At 43.5% G+C, this 16576-nt stretch overlaps 1 protein-coding gene and 1 pseudogene across 1 annotated transcript in view; both read right to left on the reverse strand.

Moving 5' to 3' along the window:
• The window catches only part of LOC126237327 (uncharacterized), a 268891-nt gene that overhangs the window by 174593 nt on the left and 77722 nt on the right, over window positions 1–16576 (reverse strand). The gene's annotated exons all lie outside the window — the stretch shown is intronic.
• Window positions 14074–14191, reverse strand: LOC126238188 (5S ribosomal RNA; annotated as a pseudogene).

Below are 16576 nucleotides of genomic sequence, written 5' to 3' on the forward strand. Positions count from 1 at the left end.
AAAAACACAACACAAACACAACTTATGTCGGTCTAAAAAATCCCGTGATTGTTGTACGCAGCTGAAACTGTAACCGAGCCCCTGGAAGGGGCGATCATAACGGTCTACACAAGCAGAACAACACAGCGTTGCCAGATCGCTCGCACTGTTGACAATATCATTACTCTCCTCACACGTCTCTTATATAGCACCAGTCGTATCCGTAACTATCATACAAATGGCTCTGAGCACTATGGGACTCAACTGCTGTGGTCATCAGTCCCCTAGAACTTAGAACTACTTAAACCTAACTAACCTGAGGACATCACACACATCCATGCCCGAGGCAGGATTCGAACCTGCGACCGTAGCAGTCGCACGGTTCCGGAGTGCGCGCCTAGAACCGCGAGACCACCGCGGCCGGCGTAACTATCATACAGTCACGTAAATTAGTCAGAAGCAATATCAATTAATTCCGGCTAGGCACTGAATAGTCTACAGTACAGCAGCTCATACCGAAAAGAAAAAAAAAACAGAAAATACAATTCAATTGCTTTCAGTCTGCAGCCGACTTGTATAGGGGATCTTGGACACCCGCCACGTTATCGCCCGGTCATCGGCTGTCCGCTGTCGGTGGCCAATCACCAGTTACTGAAAGTTGTGTCCAGTGATGTACCGTGATTCTTGCAACATACCCTCCACACGGCCAAGCCCAAAATTTTCCCCATTTTGGACCACTGTTGCTGCCTTAGCTGTCTCTTTATCAAGTTAGGAGCAGGTCGCGTGTTGACTTACGACATAAATTACCATTGTTGCACTAATAGGTCCTCTACACCCGGCGCAATGTGTCAAGTGGGAGAGGGGGAGGAGGAATAGACATAATTTTTTCATCCGGTGTGCTAATGCTCAGTTGTCCTTAATACCACAAGCTGTCGAGGAAACTTTCGTGTGACGCAGGACATTACGTACGTTACTACGCAGCCAAGCGCAATCGAGTGAGGATAAATTAACCGCGACAGTGTTCGTCTGGGCCAGCGCAATCTATTAAGCGGCCCCTAGACTGTCAGTAATAGCGCACAATATGCTAACTGTTAATGTAGACGGCGAAGTAATAACGCGCAAACTTCAGACCAGATCATGGAGGTGCAGATTTGGCTTATACGGACGCAAGCTGTTATTTGGCCTTTGGTTTGGCTTGGCACTCGCGGAAAGAAAAGAGGAAAGATAGATGGCTGAAGGGATAGTATAAGAAGAGAGGAAGGCCAATACATGAAAATTAGAAACTTACTGGCACATTAAAAACGCCTGTTGGACGGGTAGCCTAACGTGGGACTTCTGGCTTTCGAGGGCAAATGCTCTTCCGCCTGAGCTATCGAAGCACGACTCACGACCCGCCTTCATAGCTGTACATGCGCCAGTACCTCATCTCCTGCCTTCCAGACTTCACAGAAGTTCTCCTGAGCCCCGCTTGGATGGATCAGTCGTTAGAGCATTTGCCCGGGAAAGGCAAAGGTCCCGCGCTCGTGTCCTGGTCCAGCACACAGTTTTAATTTGTCAGGAAGATTCATGACAACGCACACCCCACTGCAGAGTGTAAATTCATTCTGGAAGAATGAACATTTACTGACGTGAGGATACGCGAGCCAAATGATTATCGGAACATTCTGAGAATCCGAGCTCTTCAATCTGATGTACTTTTGAAACTGGTTGCACCAATGACACTCGTTTGCGAGCCTCTATTCATGTAACTTGGCGTTTGTCTGTTATATTAACTTATTTGGCCACAAGGAATTCATTTAAAGACTTAAAATTCATAAGTGTAATATCACTAGTCAATATGATCTAGCCAATGGTGGGTATGCGCACAGCTATTACCGAAAGCTTGAAACGTTGCATAATGATGAGGAAAAGTGTATTTACGCATTTCGCCAGCCGCTGGTGGCCGAGCGGTTCTGGCGCTACAGTCTGGAACCGCGCGACCGCTACGGTCGCAGGTTCGAATCCTGCCTCGGGCATGGATGTGTGTGTTGTCCTAAGGTTAGTTAGGTTTAAGTAGTTCTAAGTTCTAGGGGACTTATGACCTCAGCAGTTGAGTCCCATAGTGCTCAGAGCCATTTGAACCATTAATTACTGAAATTGTGGTTACATTTGAATTAAAACGGATTTATTGCCCTCAGAGAAGGTCATCTCATCAAAAGTACCAAAGTGTTGGTTCCACTAATTCCTCAGCTCCAGCTCCACTTCTCGTCGTACTTTCCATTAAAAGTCTCCAAGAAGTTCAACTTCTTCAGTAACTGCAGCTTATCTGTTTCGCATATAATTTTCTATACTTCGACAACAACTGATTGTATCGCTCGGCTTCTTTGTGACGGTTAGTATTTCGCTTTGTTTTACACAGCATGAGGCTGGAAAACTCAAACAAGTCTAAAACAAACGCGGGTTCCTCATGCATCGAAGGCATTTAAACAGTTCGGCTTCCACAACGCAACAAATCGCGCAAGATAAGCAGCTTGGGACACAGACTGCGCTGACAAAGGAAGGACGATTAGAGTTTAACGTCCCGTCTACAGTGAGCTCATTAGGAACGTAGCACAAGACTAGGTTACGAAAGAATGTGGAAGAAAATCGACCGTGCCAATTTCAAAGGAACCACGCCGGCATTTGCCTGTAGAGATTTAGGGAAGTCGCGGAAAATCTAGATCGGATTTGAACAGTAAGCCAAGTCGTTCCAGAATCCGGACATAAGCTTAATAGAAAAGCGGATATAAAATCCTACAAAACTGTGATATTTTTAGATTTTTGTGGCCACTAATTACGAATCCGATGTCAGCATCACAAATTTCAAAATGGCTCATACAATTTGACGATTCAAAAATTACAAACTTAGCGGATTCAAAATGGCTCTGAGCACTATGGGACTTAACATCTATGGTCATCAGTCCCCTAGAACTTAGAACTACTTAAACCTATCTAACCTAAGGACAGCACACAACACCCATTCATCACGAGGTAGAGAAAATCCCTGACCCCGCCGGGAATCGAATCCGGGAACCCGGGCGTAGGAAGCGAGAACGCTACCGCACGACCACGAGCTGCGGACTTAGCGGATTCGATTGAAACTTACGGTGTAAAGTATTTTAAGATTTTGGTGGCGAATTAGAAGTTGAAATTCGCGCACTGAAAGGTTTTATTTGACACTTTACATTTTCCAGTCGAAATCATAGTCACATTTGTCGTTTCTGTCATTATCGCTAGCAGTAAGGTCGCTGTCGGAATCTCCACTGGATGTTTCTGAAAGTAGATATCTTGCCTCATGGGCCACATGTTTTATCTTCTTCGATTGGCGTTTTCTGGAATCTCAAGCTGAGTGGATTCGGAGGTGCCAGAAGCCGATGCAATACGTGATGCATCGTTTACTCACGGGAATATTTGCATGTCATAGTTCTCGATAACTGCGGGTGTGCTTTTTCCGAGTTTCTTGCGCATAATCAGATATCCGAGCAATCAGCAACGAGCAGCTTCGATTTGGCATATCCGTGCATCGGCCATTGTTGCAGAATATTGTTCATTATCGCTCAATAATAGTCGACAGTGTGGTACTCCTCCACGGTAAAAAAAAGAGCATAAACTAAAAACGCCCAACTGTTCACAAAGAACGCGCAAATATAAACAAGTAAATACATTGTAACCCGTTAAGTGTATTATTGGGGTAATAGAAGAGCAATTTATGAAAGTGAAGCCACGCAGAGCCAATTTTGTGGGCAACGATTTCGGATAACAGCGGAAGTAGTTTTAAGACGATATACGTCAATACTGAATACTGGAATACTCGAATACTCTCTTTCAAATTCTGAAAGTGCCAGGGGTAAAATGCAGGGAGCGAAAGGCTATTTACAATTTGTACAGAAACCAGATGGCAGTTATAAGAGTCAAGGGGCGTGAAAGGGAAGCAGTGGTTGGGAAGGGAGTGAGACAGGGTTGTAGCCTCTCCCCCGATGTTATTCAATCTGTATATTGAGCAAGCAGTAAAGGAAACAAAAGAATAATTCGAAGTAGGAATTAAAATCCATGGAGAAGAAATAAAATTTTTCAGGTTCGCCGATGACATTGTAACTCTGTCAGAGACGGCAAAGGACTTGGAAGAGTATTGAATGGAATGGACAGTGTCTTGAAAGGAGGATATAAAATGAACATCAACAAAAGCAAAACGAGGGTAATGGAATGTAGTCAAATTAAGTCGGATGATGCTGAGGGAATCCGATTAGGAAATGAGACACTTAAAGTAGTAAATGAGTTTTGCTATTTGGGGAGCAAAAAAACTGACGATGGTCGAAGTAGAGAGGATATAAAATGTAGACTGGCAATGACAAGGAAAGCGTTTCTGAAGAAGAAAAAATTATTAACATCGAGTATAGATTTAAGTGTCAGGAAGTCGTTTCTGAAAGTATTTTTATGGAGAGTAGCCATGTATGGAAGTGAAACATGGACGATAAATAGTTTAAAAAAGAAGAGAATAGAAGATTTCGAAATGTGGTGATACAGAAGAATGCTGAAGATTAAATGGGTAGATCACATAATTAATGAGGAGGTATTGAAGAGAATTGGGGAGAAGAGAAATTTGTGGCACAACTTGACTATAAGAAGGGATCGGTTGGCAGGACATGTTCTGAGGCATCAAGGGATCACCAATTTAGTATTGCAGGGCAGCGTGGAGGGTAAAAATCGTAGAGGGGGGACCAAGAGATGAATACACTAAGCAGATTCAGAAGGATGTAGGTTGCAGTAGGTACTGGGAGATGAAGAAACTTGCACAGGATAGAGTAGCATGGAGAGCTGCATCAAACCAGTCTCAAGACTGAAGACCACAACACCAACAACGTCAATACACCAATTAAAATGTCATAAACATGTCTTGTGGAATGCTACCCATCTTATCCTGAAAACAGGGTAGGATAGCTGTCATCTATTAAAAAGCCCCACACAAACAATAACTGAAAAATGTGTGGTTGCCAACTTCACTGTTTACCAGCAACTGACTTGACACGTATTATATCGACTTGCGACTGGAATGTCATAGCATTGTTGGACAAGTATGTACTAGTGCCGTGGTCACAAGTTTTCGTAGGAGTCAAGCCGAAGAGCGAACCTTTTTCTGTTTTATTCTGTCAAGGTTTTGAAGCGAGTTGGTCCACGTTGCGCCTTCCTCCTGAAGGCAAGTGCAGCGTGCTAACCCGTGAGCTATCCTTCTTGGTCTGACAAAGATATACGAGGTCTCTACAAAAAATTCCCGAACTTTGTCCACAAAATTTTTCTACTCTTATCTTTTACTTATTGTGTATTGTCTCCTTCGAAATAGTCCCCTCCACAACTGATAAACCGCTCCCAACACCGTTTCCGTTTCAGGAAGCAATCTCGGTACGCCTCTTGCTGGATCGCGCGAAGCGCCTTCTGCGAATTTTCTTTCATCTCATCTATTGTTGCAAATATTCGTCCTTTCAATGGAATTTTCAACTTTGGAAACAAAAAAAGGAGTCGCAGGGGAAAGGTCTAGAGTGTATGTAGGATAAGGCAACAAAGTGATTTCGATTTTTTGTGCAATAGTCACGCCGGCCGCGGTGGTCTAGCGGTTCTAGGCACTCAGTCAGGAACCGCGCGAATGCTACGGTCGCAGGTTCGAATCCTGCCTCGGGCATGGATGTGTGTGATGTCCTTAGGTTAGTTAGATTTAAGTAGTTCTAATTTCTAGGGGACTTATGACCACAGATGTTGAGTCCCATAGTGCTCAGAGCCATTTGAACCATTTTTTTGCAATAGTGACGCACCAACAGGAATGAATGGACCGGTGCGTTATGGTTATGCAAGAGCCCTGAATAGTCTCGCCACATTTCAGGCTGTTTCCTTCTCACAGATTTTCGCAGGCGTCGCAACACGTCCCGATAATACCATCAATTAACAATTCATGATGAACTAATCCTTCAAAGTCAAAGAAAACTATCATGCTCTGAGATTTGACGTGACCTGACCAGCTTTCTTTGGTCTTGGTAAACCTTTACCGATCCCTTGTGAAGATTCAACCTTGGTCTCAACATCATAAACGTAGACCCACGGATTACCACCAGTTATCATTCTCTTAAGGAAAGTCTCGTTCTCATTTGCAAGATCCAAAAGCTCTTCTCGGATTGAGAGGCGAAAGTGTTTCTAACCTTGAGTCGTAAGCCGTGGGACGAACTTGGCGGCAACACGATGCATTCCCAGATGCTGTGTCAGAATGTCATAACATGACCCAACTGAAATGTTACATTCTTCTGCAACCTCTCGGCCAGTCAGTCTTCGATTGGCACGCGCAATTTCGTTGACGTTCCTGCCATGAGCGCCTTCGGTACTCGGTAGACTTCGAAGAGCGTCTTGAACGACTTTCATCTTTAAACTCCGTCCGGCCATTCTTAAACCGTGTGAAGCCTTTGTAACACCAAGTACGGCTTAAGCACTTATCACCATAGGCTTTTTGGATCATTTGGTGTGTCTCTGTAAAGATTTTCGTAAGTTTCAAGGAAAATGTAATGCAGACACATTGCTCCTCTAACTCTACCATCTCTAGTGTCCGCCCCGATAGCTGAGTGGTCAGAGTGACGGATTGCCGTCCTACGGGCCCGGTTTCGATTCCCGACTGGGTCGGGGATTTTCTCCGCTCAGGGACTGGGTGTTGTGTTGTCCTCATCATCATTTCAACCCCATCCGGCGCGCAGGTCGCCCAATGTGGCGTGGAATGTAATAAGACCTGCATCAACGCGGCCGGAACTGCCCCGTAAGGGGCGTCCCGGCCAATGACACCAAACGCTCATTTCTAAATTCGCAAACTTTGCGACACAACGCTCTACTCAATACAGCACTGTATAATAACTAACACCGAGCGAGGTGGCGCAGTGATTAGAACACTGGACTCTCATTCGGGAGTACGTCGATTTAAACAGGCGTCCGACCATTCTGATTTAGGTTTTCCGTGATTTCCCTAAATTGCTTCAGACAAATGGTGGGATGGTTCCTTTGAAAGTGTACGGTCGACTCCCTTCCCCGTGCTTCCCCAATCCGATGTAAACGCAGGCGTGTGCAGGGATGCCAACCGTATTTACCTCCAACACACCATTGGCGTGAAATTACGAATGTTTCAGGATTTTTTTGAACAGACGTCGTACGATGCTGGACAGAGACTATAGAGTGCAACGAGTTTGCGCAATAAAAACTTGATTCCCGTAGATACATCAGTATACCGCATTGTACAGTACAATGGACAACTTTGTCATATCCACAGACGATCAACGATATTGGACAACATGAAATATTGCACAATATTATTGGCAGCCTAAGGGCAGCTTTAGGCAGCAGGAAGGGCGACAGCCGCCCATAGTCTAGGCCGGCGTCCGACTGTCGGGGGCGGCGGCGGCGGCAGCAGCGCCGGGTCGTAAAAGCGAAGCTGTGCGCTATATCCCGGCGACTGGGAAGCCATGCAGGAGAGCTACATGCAGACTATTCGCCGGAATGTGCGCAGTCCGTACGACGCTTCAAATCTGGCTAGTGGCATTCACAGAAATTCTCTCAGCCCGATAGCACACAGTGACCTCAGAAAGTCGTGCGTCCAGAGACGAGCACGAATATTCTTATGGGCACTTTAAGGCAAAACTGCATTTCAGCGATTACAAATTTAGAACAGATGACTGTTGTTCAGAAGAGAGTTTTTGTAACTCTGTACTTTTTAATTATTCTAATTCATTAGCTCATGAAGTGGTTACTAACAGTTAGCTCTGTTAGTCTGTATTGAATGATAATAACACAATAGAATAAAATAAATAGTTTGCAACTTGATGCAATCATCGTGGGTCATCAGCAGAGTCGGGGCGTCATGGTACCGCAACTTTTCCATGAGGTTTCTACTCGTCGTCTTGTAACGTTTATGTCTAAAGTAAGGTGTGCTGACTGCATGTCTAATTACGTGTATCTCTATATGTAGGTGATCCTGTTTTAAACATATGCCTGCTAGCAAGAAAGCAATACCAGTAAACCCAAACTAATTAAAACCTGTGCGCTATAATGAAAAATTAGAGGTAAGTACTATCAGATCTTCTCGATCTTACTGCGGCCCTGTAAGTCTGAATAAGTACGAAAGTGGTCCCTGTGGAAAAATCCATAAACTGTATGAAATACATTTCTTACCTCGTACTGGTGTCGCCATTATAACGCGTTGTTCTGCTCTCAGCACTACTAACCTAACTACAGTTGCAAAAGCGAAAATGAAAGATATTTGACTGAGATACATTTAGAATTTGTTTAAATAAAAACGACTTGTAATTAGGAGGCGGAACATGACTAATGAGAATGACTGTAATATCTTAATTTGAAAGCTTACTATATTGTGAAACTGACTTGCAATTGTTAAGCCATATCATAAAAATTACCTTTACGCAAACGAGTGATCTTTACAAAAAAATACAGTATAAAACTTGGGGTTACGTACACAGCTGGTCTCATTCAAATTCGCACTACAGCAAAAGAGCATAAATACACGAATATTGATTGCCTTATTGTAGATCGATGTAACAATATGTAGAGATTCTTCATCAAAATTTCTTAAACTTATTTGTAGCATTTTCTTAATTAATTTTTACTTTAAATCTTATTTCTTCCATAAATCAATAATACACAACACTGAAATTATTACACTGAATATTTGATACTAAGAGACTGCCCACTCCGGAGCATCGCAACAGACACTAGTCCTGCTACTCCTGAGCAACCACTGCCCACTACTGCGCGACCTAACATAAGCTCTTTGTTACCCATACTCGGCCTCAGCGATAGCTGCCTCGCAGCGTACTTTCACACGAACATCTTCGTAATCGATGTTATCACTTATACTCTTCGATAATACGTTAAAGTTTACCAATTTCATTATACGTATATATTTCAGTCTTATAGACGAATAGTGTCAAATTCATGTCCCTTTCGTACTTTTATAGCCACTGGACCATAGACATCGGCCGAGGGTTCAATTGGTGGGCCAATCGTGTTCTCCGGAAGAGATATCGTGGTTGGTGGCGGGGGATGGGTGGAGGGGGGTGGCAGCGGGGTGATGAGGTGTCCGGGCGTTGAGTCCGAATGCTGCATCTCTCTTCTGCCCACTACCTCTGCCGCTTTCACATCAGAGCGCTCCTGAAGTATTTTTGCTAGCGCCCGATCCCATGCAGAAGTCGTTTGGAAATCCCTGTCCCAGTTGACAAGGTCGCCATACCATCGTATTTACGTTGCCTCTTTGACGACCCACTTTCAGAACCGATCAGAGTTGCCCAAGTCCGTCGGAATGCAAAATGGACATTCATAGATGCAGGTGATCAGATAGGATGCTTACGTGCGTGTCACCTGTCAGATTCATATCTAGACGTATCAGGGGTCCCAGATCACTCCAACTGCACCCCCCCCCCCCCACCTCCCCCACACCATTACAGAGCCGCCACCAGCTTGAACAGTCCCGTGCTGACATGCAAGGTCCATGAATTCATACGGTTATCTCCGTGCCCTTACACCTTCATCCGCTCGATACAATTTGAAACGAGACCCGTCCGACCAGGTAACATGTTTCCAGTCATCAACAGTCCAGTGTGGGTGTTGACGAGTCAAAATGGCTCTGAGCACTATGGGACTCAAAGTTGACGAGTCCTGGCGAGGCGTAAATCTTTATGTCGTGCAGTCATCATGGGCACACGAGTGGGACTTCGGCTCCGAAGCCATTATCGATGACGTTTCGTTGAATGGTTCGCACACTGACACTTGTTGATGGCCCAGCGTGAAACTCGCAACTATTTGCGGGAGGGTTGCACATCTGTCACGTTGAACGATTCTCTTCAGTCGTCGTTGGTCCCTTTCATGCAGGATCTTTTCCGGCCGCAGCGATGTCGGAGATTTGATGTTTTACCGGATTCCTGATATTCATGGTACACTCGTGAAATGGTCGTATGGGAAAATTCCCACTTCATCGTTACCTTGGAGACGCTGTGTCGCCCGCATCTTGTGGTCGTGCGGTAGCGTTCTCGCTTCCCACGCCCGGGTTCCCGGGTTCGATTCCCGGCGGGGTCAGGGATTTTCTCTGCATCGTGATGGCTGGGTGTTGTGTGCTGTCCTTAGGTTAGTTAGGTTTACGTAGTTCTAAGTTCTAGGGGACTGATGACCATAGATGTTAAGTCCCATAGTGCTCAGAGCCATTTTTTAGACGCTGTGTCCCATCGTTCTTGCGCCGACTGTAACACCACATTGAAACTCACTTAAATATCGATAACCTGCCAATGTAGCAGCTGTAACCGATCTAACAACTGCGCCAGGCAGTTGTCTTATTTTCTCACAATTTTCGGTAACTTTTCAAGTGATTCTTTTGAAATTGTAGTTAGAACATAATTTTACTTTCACTGTGTGATGGAGTCTTACTGCTTTTTGAGCTTTCATCATGACCAATATTTCTCCTTGACTGTGTGATGCCCTGGTGGATGGCGGTGTGAATGAAGTAACAAGATTTCCCATGTGAATAAATAGCACACCAGTTTCATCGAAAACCAATTGTTAACGCAACTATTGTGCTATTTCTTCACATTGGCGTTCTTCAAAAACAGTTGCTGAAAATGATGAACGAAAATCTAAATGACAAGATAGGCCTTTGCGGTGGGTGGAAACGTGTGAGGGGAAATTCTGACGTAATCGGCGCTCGACGCTACCAGCAGAAACTGCTACGTTTAGCTTCACCACCCTAGCTACAATTGTTGGGTCACTGGCGTTGACAGAAATTAAAAAACGGGGAAGTCGTACGAAGTGTTTCGGACAAATCTGATATGTGACGAGACCGAAAGATGGTTCCATCGGACACCTTTCATTGTGCTATTTACATGCAGTTACCAGTGTTCCATTGTTAGCAACGTAGTTATCACCAAGTGTGAACGTGCATCGTTTTCCTCTCGTTTCTTGCTCTAAGGGGAATAGACAGACTGCTACGTTGTTGATGTACAGAGTATCTAATAATAAACAAATACTTAAATATAAAACTCTCAAACTGGCAGTATATTTACAAAGCGCAGCGGATATTTTTATAGGCACGTACGTCGATATTTTTTCCGTCGATATATCGACACATCTCATCGGTACATCGGGAGTCTATAATGAACTTTTTTAAACATCGCTATATAAGATTCTCGATATTTTTAAAAATACCAACAGTCTTAAAGAGGACTCAACGCCAGTACCTTCCCCTTCCCCGCCCCCCCCCCCCCTCCCAACAGCCCGTCACATCCCTTCCAGAACACGCCATCGTCCTACCTGTTGGGACCTTTATAGACGAGACTGTAGCGAAGTTTGGTTTACTGCAGTAAACGATCGTGGCTTCACGCTACTATTCTGTGTACAGCCAGCTGCAGATCTGAAGATGGCCAGCATAAAGGCCGGAACCTTTCATCGTTTTTAAATAAATGATTATTGAGAACTTGAGTGTTTCATTAACTGATTTAAAGGTACGAACTGGACCCGAACCCTACACGTCGCATGAAGATGGTGAGTAGAAAATACATGGCAACTTTGCGACAACATGATGCTACGACCCAGCTAAAGAGTCGAGAAGAGAAAGCCTGCATTGCCATATATCTTACCAATTGTTACGAATTTCACACAAAATACTGGTAGTACAGACAACACTAGAACCCTCAGCTCCAAGGCAGGTTTCCTCGTCTGTAGTCCTTGCAGTTATACCATAATAATGCAGTTATTGATGTCGATAGGGGAAAGTGTTTTAGCATTTATCTTAGTTTTTAGGGCCCCACACCTCATTCGGTAAAAACGGAAACCTTGTAGAATCACTTTGTTGTCCTTTCGTCCTCTGTGTATTTGTGCGTTCGACTGTTTTGACCACATTTTCCTCTTTGGTTTCTTGGCACTGTAAAATATGTAAGTCAGTGCAGCCGAACGATATGGCCATTTATGTCACATATTTTGATACTCGCAAACTCATCCATCAACACTCCCCGTATATCTTCAATCACTAACTTTGGCGAGAAGCAAAGGTTTGAAGTACAACTAAAGCAAAAAGTTCTTAAATTGTTAAATTTTTTTTGTATCACACGAAAATAATATTTCTTTGGTATTGGTTGTCCGTCTGCTTGTCCCTCCTTCAGTTAAGACGGGTAGACGTATCAATTTCAATATTATGTGACATACGAAGGTCTCTGCTTCGTTGGCGGTGTAAAACATGTAAGCCTCAGAGTAAATACAATCAAAGGGTACAGCATTTATGTCACAAATTTTGACACTCGCAAGTTCTCTCATCAAAATCTATAGGATACTTCCTGTTGACCTAGAATCATGAAATATAACAAGAAGCAGGGATTCACAGTGCAGGCAAGGGTAAAAATTATCTTAGAATTATTTTGGAATTGATCTGCAAAGTCTTAGAATTTCACAGACTGAAGTCTGGCCGGTATTGACATCGATAACAGGCAAAAATCTTCCAGATTCTTGATTCCCAGGATGGATACATAATTAAGTTCGTGCGGAACCGTTAGTGCATGAATGCTGTTAGCACTTATTTGGATTTTTCGATTTTTCTTCATCCCCATCGTTATCTGTACTTGAGGTAAGGAGCGAGGTCGTGCAGAGTTTTCGAAACTAGACTCGTAATGAGTTTGATAGAAGATCGAATTCTCATCCTCCGATCCAGATAAAGGTTTTCCTTGCTTTCCCTAAATCGCTTAAGGAAAATACCGGGATGGTTTCCTTCAAAAGAACATGGTCGATTTTTCCTTCCAATTTTTCTCCACGTGAGCTCATGTGGTAACTATAATACTCTTCTTCAACGGGACTTTAAATCCTAATCTTCCTTTTTCTATCCTGCACTTCACATCATAGGCGAATGTTCATTACAGTACCAACTCTTTCCTTGAGTTGTCTTCTTCAGCTTATTGTTTTGCAGTTTATAATTTTCAGTGGTATTTTAGTTAGTATTGTGAAGTACTCACTCCATATCATGTGCTGTCGTCTAGGTAGAACTTCCTTTATGAGCCCACATATGTTAAGTTACTTTCTAACGCATCTGGTTTTGAGCCTGTAATATTTTCTACAGGTTTTCAATATTAAACACAAAAAGAAATCACACTGATGTTCTTTCGACGTATATTTGTAACAAATAATGCTCACTGTTTTATGCAGTTTCATCCTAGTTTTTGCAACCTTCTTCCCCTAAATCTCCGTCTCACCTGGCAGTGGTACATCCAATTGAACCACCCACAGTTTCTTAAAATTTCATCCTGGTTTGTAGAGCCTTCTTCATCTAAATGTCAGTCTTACGTGGTAGTGTGGTATTAAGTTGATAAACAAGGCGCTACAATGCACTGTTGCTGTAAAGTGTCGATACATGGTCAGATCTTAAGACAGCAGAGTAACGCATGTCGCGAGAAAATAAGAACTCAGGTTATAACTTTGCCGAGAAGGACCGAGAAAAGCGGAGAGAGGGACAGACTCGGCCTTTCCGCCGCCCGCAAACCCAGAACATATAATATGATTTGGTACGCCATGGCCGGCCCCGTTCTAGTGTACGTATTGCGCATTAATAGGTAGAAAGACCAATTACTGTAGGGTTACGTCGTTGAAGAACAGTTACTGGGAGCACTCACGTCCATTAAATATCTAGAAGTATGCATACGGAGCTATTTAAAGCGGAACTATCACATAAAACTAATCGAAGGTAAGGCAGATGCTCGTCCTATTCATTGTCAGAATCCGCAGGAAGTGTATTCAAACCAGAAGTTGAACGGTGTTCGTCGGTCTGTAATCCGTACGTAAAGGACTAAAAAAACTAAAAAACTAAACCCTACCCGAAACAGGCCATGTAGGGCCCCGGTTCCGACCAGTCGCCGTGTCATCCTCAGCCCACAGGGGTCGCTGGATGCGGATAAGGAGGGGCGTGTGGTCAGCACACCGCTCTCTCGGCCGTATGTCAGTTTAAGAGACCGGATCCACTGCTTCTCAATCAAGTAGCTTCTCAGTTTGCCTCAAAAGGGCTGAATGCACCCCGCTTGCCAACAGCGCTCGGCAGGCCGGATGGTCACCCATCCAAGTGCTAGCCCAGCCCGAAAGCGCTTAACTTCAGTGATCTGATGGGAACCGGTGTTACCACTGCCGGAAGGCCGTTGGCACGAAGAGGACTAATAGAGGAAATATGGAACATACAAAGTAGACCTGTGGTTTTGGTTACAGGTTCATTTCGTGAGTGCGAAAGCGTCACAGAGCTGCTTAAGCAACTCCCAGTGGCAAACGCTGCAGGAGAGGCGTTCTGCATCACGTTGTGTTTTTACTGTTAAAAGTTCAGGCAGCGTACATACAAAATTCTTGTGTACCTGCAGCGCTGAAATGAAAAAAAATTACTGAGCCTGTACTACCCACATAAAATTAAATAACAATGAACAAACCAAAAGAAAGAGTTAACAAATAAAAATTTAAGGAGTCGTCCGAAATAGAACTACTATTTCCGAAGAGAACCACTGCTGACTTCGTCATTATTGCCTGAGACCTGAGACCACAGACATGAAATGGACAGTATTCAGTAAATAGTTACAAATTTTGCATTACAGACTCTACACATGATTACAGTGTTATACTCTCAGTATAGTTTGTCGCAGTAGTCTGACGAAAATGGGCGTTGCATAATAATATGCTTATACGAACCCTCCTTTAAATGTCACAATGAATTATATTGTTTACTTCTTGTGAAAGTTTATCGGTAACCGTGACTACACGAAATGTTATTATGTAATGGGAGATTTCTGGTGTAAAAGGATTAGCCGCCATTCTCTGACGTTTCTCAGAGTACGCCAGATTACTTTTATTGTCCTGGTCACTAGTCATCACAATCTTCAGGAACGCTCTTTTGGTGTTCTACTAGTCAAGGTCTACAGCCTGACCAAAAAAATTGAGCCTAAGAGGGCCCATCGCCACTCTAATGCAGAATCGCAGGTTCTTCCTTGTCCTCCAAGATCAGCGTAGCCGATGGAGTCTGCAGGGAAACCCCACATCTACGTCCTGTAGAGAATGCATACAGTACTGGAGACGTTTATCTATTTCCGTACTTGTACGTATTTTTTTGTAAATAAGATTGTGGGTGTGGCTGTGCTTTGTATTGAAAATTTCGGTCAGATGTTGTTGTTGTGGTCTTCAGTCCTGAGACTGGTTTGATGCAGCTCTCCATGCTACTCTATCCTGTGCAAGCTTCTTCATCTCCCAGTACCTACTGCAACCTACATCCTTCTGAATCTGCTTAGTGTATTGATCTCTTGGTCTCCCTCTACGATTTTTACCCTCCACGCTGCCCTCCAATGCTAAATTTGTGATCCCTTGATGCCTCAAAACATGTCCTACCAACCGATCCCTTCTTCTAGTCAAGTTGTGCCACAAACTTCTCTTCTCCCCAATCCTATTCAATACCTCCTCATTAGTTACGTGATCTACCCACCTTATCTTCAGCATTCTTCTGTAGCATCACATTTCGAATGCTTCTATTCTCTTCTTGTCCAAACTAGTTATCGTCCATGTCTCACTTCCATACATGGCTACACTCCATACAAATACTTTCAGAAACGACTTCCTGACACCTAACTCTATACACGATGTTAACAAATTTCTCTTCTTCAGAAACGCTTTCCTTGCCATTGCCAGTCTACATTTTATATCCTCTCTACTTCGACCATCATCAGTTATTTTACTCCCTAAATAGCAAAACTCCTTTACTACTTTAAGTGTCTCATTTCCTAATCTAATTCCCTCAGCATCACCCGATTTAATTTGACAACATTCCATTATCCTCGTTTTGCTTTTGTTGATGTTCATCTTATATCCTCCTTTCAAGACACTGTCAATTCCGTTCAACTGCTCTTCCAAGTCCTTTGCTGTCTCTGACAGTATTACAATGTCATCGGCGAACCTCAAAGTTTTTACTTCTTCTCCATGAATTTTAATACCTACTCCGAATTTTTCTTTTGTTTCATTTACTGCTTGCTCAATATACAGATTGAATAACATCAGGGAGAGGCTACAACCCTGTCTCACTCCTTTCCCAACCACTGCTTCCCTTTCATGCCCCTTGACTCTTATAACTGCCATCTGGTTTCTGTACAAATTGTAAATAGCCTTTCGCTCCCTGTATTTTACCCCTGCCACCTTCAGAATTTGAAAGAGAGTATTCCAGTTAACGTTGTCAAAAGCTTTCTCTAAGTCTACAAATGCTAGAAACGTAGGTTTGCCTTTTCTTAATCTTTCTTCGAAGATAAGTCGTAAGGTTAGTATTGCCTCACGTGTTCCAACATTTCTACGGAATCCAAACTGATCTTCCCCGAGGTCAGCTTCTACCAGTTTTTCCATTCGTCTGTAAAGAATTCGCGTTAGTATTTTGCAGCTGTGACTTATTAAACTGATAGTTCGGTAATTTTCACATCTGTCAACACCTGCTTTCTTTGGGATTGGAATTCTTATATTCTTCTTGAAGTCTGTGGGTATTTCGCCTGTCTCATACATCTTGCTCACCAGA

The sequence above is a fragment of the Schistocerca nitens genome, chromosome 2 (genome assembly GCF_023898315.1).
Source record: "Schistocerca nitens isolate TAMUIC-IGC-003100 chromosome 2, iqSchNite1.1, whole genome shotgun sequence".
Taxonomy (NCBI): Eukaryota; Metazoa; Arthropoda; class Insecta; order Orthoptera; family Acrididae; genus Schistocerca; species Schistocerca nitens.